Here is a 5,826-nt window from a genome sequence, read left to right as displayed (position 1 = left end):
CTATACTGCCCACTGCTGACGCTAACGCAACTCCGCCCACCACTGACGCAACTCCGCCCACTACCGCGCAACTCCGCCCACCACTGACGCTGACATAACTCCGCCCACTGCCGACGCTGACACGACTCCGCCCACCACTGACGCTGACGCAACTCTGTCCACTGCCGACGCTGACATGACTCCGCCCACCACTGACGCTGACGCAACTCCGCCCACTGCCGCGCAACTCCGCCCACCACTGACGCTGACATAACTCCGCCCACTGCCGACGCTGACATGACTGCGCCCACCACTGACGCTGACGCAACTCCGCCCACTGCCGCGCAACTCCGCCCACCACTGACGCTGACATAACTCCGCCCACTGCCGACGCTGACACGACTCCGCCCACTGCTGACACAACTCCGCCGACCGCTGACATCGACGGAACTCTGCCCGATGCCGACAGAACTCTGCCCATACCCGACGTCAATGGAACCCTGATCACAGCCGACACTGACATCACTCCGCCCACAGCCTCCACAGCCAGCAACCCTAGAGAAGACAGCCACACCGAGCCCTGCCGAATTTCCACCATCCCCCTAGGTCTCCCCCTGATGGAGGACGAACGGTCAGTCCTCAGCAAGGGGGTCACCTTTGTCCCCCTCCACCCACACATCAATGAATACCAGTCACGGTTGGACATAGAGCAGTTTTTCCGCCATCTCCGCCTTCATGCTTACTTCTTTGACTGTGAGCCTAACCCTCCCTCCACTGACCCCTTCACCCGCCTCCAACACAAGTCCTCCTCCTGGACACCACCCCCAGGCCTCCTAGTCTCTCTCAACCTCTTCATCTCCAACTGCCGTCGAGATATCAATCGCCTCAACCTCTCCTCCCCCTCACCCATTCCAACCTCTCCCCTGCAGAACATGCAGCCCTCCGCTCCCTCCGCTCCGATCCCAACCTCACCATAAAACATGTGGACAAGGGAGGAGCAGTTGTAGTATGGTGCACTGACCTATACATTGCTCAGGCCGGGTGCCAACTTTCCGAAATCTCCTCCTACTGCCCCCTGGATCATGACCCCACCCCCGAGCACCAAACCATCCACTACCTGATCACCTCAGGTAACCTCCTACCACAGCCTCCAACTTGATTGTTCCCCAATCCTGTACCACCCACTTCTATCTCCTTCCCAAAATCCACAAACCTGCCTGCCCTGGTTGATCTATTGTCTCTGCCTGCTCATGACCCACCAAACTTATCTCCATCTGTCTGAACTCCAGTTTCTCGCCCTTGGTCCAGGAACTCCCTACCTACGTCCATGACACCACCCACGCCCTCCACCTCCTCCAGAACTTCCAATTCCCTGGGCCCCAACACCTCATTTTCACCATGGACGTCCAGTCCCTATACACCTGCATTCCCTATGAAGATCGCCAAAAGGCCCTCCGCTTCTTCCTGTCCGACAGGCCTGACCAGTCCCCCTCCACTGACACCCTCATCCGCCTAGCCAAACTCATCCTCACCCTCAACAACTTCTCTTTTGATTCCTCCCACATCCTACAGACAAAGGGGGTGGCCATGGGTGCCCGCATGGGCCCAAGCTATGCCTGCCTCTTTGTAGGTTACGTGGAACAGTCCCTCTTCCATGCCTACACTGACCCAAAACCCTACCTCTTCCTCTGTTACATTGATGACCGTATCAGCGCCGCCTTGTGCTCCCAAGAGGAGCTCGAACAGTTCATCCACTTCACCAACACCTTCCACCCCAAGTTCACCTGGACCATCTCCAACACATCCCTCACCTTCCTGGACCTCTCTGTCTCCATCTTAGGCAACCACCTAGAAACTGATATCCGTTTCAAGCCCACCGACACCCACAGCTACCTAGAATACACCTCGTCCCACCCACCTTCCTGCAAAAATTCCATCCCCTATTCCCAATTCCTTTACCTCTGCCGCATCTGCTCCCAGGATGAGACATTCCACCCCCGTACATCCCAGACGTCCTCGTTCTTCAAGGACCGCAACATTCCCCTCACAATGGTGTCTCCCGCATTTCCCATAACTCATCCCTCACACCCCATCCCTGCAATAACCGACCAAAGAGAATCCACCTCGTCCTCACCTACCACCCCACCAACCTCCAGATACAACGCACCATCCTCCGACACTTCTGCCAGCTACAATCTGACCCCACCACCAAAGACATTTTTCCATCCCCACCCTTGTCTGCCTTCCAGGGAGACCATTCTCTCAGGGACTTCCTTTCTGCTCCACACTCCCCTCCAACCCTACCACACCCGGCACTTTCCTCTGCAACCGCAGGAAGTGCTACGCCTGCCCCCACACCTCCTCCCTCACCCACATCCCAGGCCTCAAGATGACTTTCCACATCAAGCAGATGTTCACCTGCACATCTGCCAATGTGGTGTACTGCATCTGCTGTACCCGTTGTGGCTCTCTCTACATTGCAGAAACCAAGCAGAGGCTTGGGGACAGCTTTGCAGAACACCTACACTTGGTTTGCAATAAACAACTGCACCTCCCAGCTGCGAACCATTTCAACTCCCCCTCTCATTCCTTAGACGACATGTCCAACCTGGGCCTCCTGCAGTGCCACAGCGATGCCACCCAAAGTCTGCAGGAACAGCAACTCATATTCCGCTTAGGAACCCTGCAGCCCAATGGTAGCAAGGTGGATTGGACAAGCTTCAAAATCTCCCCTCCTCTGACCACATCCCAAAACCAGTCCAGCTTGTCCCCGCCTCCCTAACCTGCTCTTCCTCTCCCCATCCCCTCCTCCCACCTCAAGCCGCACCTCCATTTCCGAACCTACCAACCTCTTCCCACCTCCTTGACCTGTCCATCCTCCCCGGACTGACCTATCCCCTCCCTATCTCCCCACCTATACTCATCTCTAAGGCTCCATTCCCGCCCCTTTAACTTGTCTGTCTCCTCTCCACTTATCTTCTCCTCTATCCATCTTCGATCCGCCTCCCTCTCTCTCCCTATTTATTTCAGAACCCTCTCCCCTTCCCCCATCTCTGATGAAGGGTCTAGGCCCGAAACTTCAGCTTTTGTGCTCCTGAGATGCTGCTTGGCCTGCTGTGTTCATCCAGCTCCACACTTTGTTGTCTCAGATTCTCCCACATCTGCAGTGCCCATCATCTCATTAATTATCCAATATGGTGTTCCTCACATCCAATTATTGCCCCAACTGCCACACTCACCTCCTGATTCCCCAGAGTCTGTCCACCATCTACAAAGTACAAGTAGGAGTGTGATGGAATGCTCCCCACTTGGCTGTGTGGATGCAGCTCCAACAACACTCAAAAAGCTTGACACCATTCAGGGCAAAGGTGCCCATTTGATTGGCACCACATCCAGAAACATTCATTCCCACCACCACCAACGCTCAGTAGCTAGCAGTGAGAACCATCTGCGAGATTCTCTGCAGAAGTTCAAAAAGGCTATTTATGCAGCATCTTCCAAACCCACATCTACTTCCATCTAGAAGGACAACGGTAGCAGGGAAATGGGACAGCATTTCTCCTCCAAATCACTCACCACACTGAACTGAAAATATTTCACCATTCCTCCAGTGTTACTGGGTCAAAATCCGGAAATTCACTCCCTAACAGCAGTGTGGGTCTACCTACCGTAAATGGACTGCAGCAGTTCAAGAAGGTCGCTTGAACCAGGTAACTTTAGGGATAGGCAATAAATGCTGGTCTAGTCCATAGTTCCTTAATAAATAGAATAAATCTTGTCCATCTTTCATTCCAGGAGGAAAACAGCCTCCTGTAGGGCAAAAAGATCCAAACTGTTGTTGGGCTGCCTAACATTCAGCTCCTCACTGTTTATGTGGAGAGGCTCTTGACTCTGCACCCTCCTCTCCACACCCCTCTCTAAGCAGATACTGGATTGGTACTGAAGGCTGCCCTTGTTTTGCTGTGCCAGGAACATTTGTGCAAAGCCTATTCCCCTTGAAATGACTGAAACCTGCTGATAACCATGACAAACTTCCTAGCTGTTCTAAACAGCAATCCTAAACTACAGTAACATGAGCCTTGTATCTCTAGCTGAGGGTCAAAGTGCTAAAAGGCAAGGCAGGGATGCTGTTAGCATTCAGAGAGGTTCAGAGAGGATAAGTGTTAATAGAGCAAACAAAAATCTCAGAGATGCAGCCTTATCTAGCCAATGAGCTGTGTGCATAAGCCTGAATGCACAGTGTTCTAGCTGCTGCATTATAATAATAGTTGCTGGTGTAGAGGTGAACTGCAGGAATGTCCTGTAAATCAATTGGAGATATGCCACGGGGGTTCTCAGAGACTGATACATTTCAGCTGCCAATGTCAGTGGATGTGAGGTGTGTGTGACTCATGCCCATGGAATGTGCCCTGTGATGTTGGTGCTCATGGAGGTCAGTCGTAGCAAGTGACGAGCTGAATCTGACTGGTACCTATTCTAGTTTCCTTGTCGAACTTTCTTGACACTGAACATGTTTGGTGAGGCTGAATATTAATGAGGTGAACTGGGCAGTTAAACAAGGTTTTTAACAACCAATGAACACTGGAGAGCAGAAGGTTAGGAGGGATGGTAAATACAATGACAGGAGGTAGGTTGGGGGAGGGGATGGAGTCAGAGGGAAGGAGAGGGGTGGAAGGTTCCAGAGGGCCATCCGTATCTCTGAGTTGTTGCATTTGTGTGCCTTGATGCCTGAAAGGAAAAAGAAAAAATATGTGAATGAGCTGGATGAAGTGGAACTGTGGAGTGGTGCAGCCCTGAACCAACATGGCGCAATGCTGTTGGAGAGAGAGAGATCAAGAGTGTGCATATGATGACACACGAGGGTGGATCTCAGGATATGGCAAGTATAGCTGTCTATGGAACGTTGAACATCATGGAGATACCTATGATCCTGGGTGGATTCAAAGCACAAGGAATGAAACTTGAGTTGGAATCCATGTGGAGTGAGTCTGAGCCAGAGGCAGTCACTGAGTAATGTGAAGTGGCTGTCAAAACGAGTTTTAGCAAATACCTGATCAAACACCAGCAGGAACAGTGAAATTAATGATGGTGGACAAGATAAGTGATTAGAACAGAAATCCCATCAGAGTGTGGAGCAGAATTTCATCAAGGTGGGCATACCTAGACAGAAGTGGCAGTGAGTTAAATACTAAATTTAAAACCAAGAGAACTGCGGAAGCAGTAAATCAGAAACAGGGTTCTGAGGAAGGGTTACTCGACCTGAAACATGACCTCTGATTTCTCTCCACAGATGCTGCCAGATCTGCTGAGCTTTTTCAGCAATTTCTGTTTTGTTTCTGATTTACAGCATCGACAGTTCTTTCAGTTTTTAATAATGAACATTAATTGGCATCTTGGTACTGTCTTATGAGAATCTCACCATGACACTTGTGCATGGCACTAAAGATGGCACGCTTGCTCCTGACGTTGAGATGGGCCTCATTGCACTTGTTACTCAATTCTGCCACATAACTTGCCATAGCCCACATATAAGATTCTCACCTTTGTCAATTCTCACCTTTGTCAAACATGAGGAAATTCAGCCCTAAGATTGAGACTTTTACCTTCACAACAACCTTGCATGTGCAAGCCTCAGTTAAAAGTCACCTTGTTTTCATTTTAAAAGTTCAGTGTGGTTCTCCTATGTCTCCTTCACCAATGGCCATTCATAGATTTAGCCTGACTCTGGCATCTCCTCCTCTGCAACTGTTGGGGTAGGGATGACTAGAAAGTCACTTTGGTTCTCCACTTTTTCTTAGTGTGCACAATGTTTACATATTGCTGACTTAATTGTTGTCCTGACTAGAT

Source organism: Stegostoma tigrinum, chromosome 6 (genome assembly GCF_030684315.1).
Source record: "Stegostoma tigrinum isolate sSteTig4 chromosome 6, sSteTig4.hap1, whole genome shotgun sequence".
Classification (NCBI taxonomy): Eukaryota; Metazoa; Chordata; class Chondrichthyes; order Orectolobiformes; family Stegostomatidae; genus Stegostoma; species Stegostoma tigrinum.
This window is presented reverse-complemented; position numbering follows the sequence as displayed.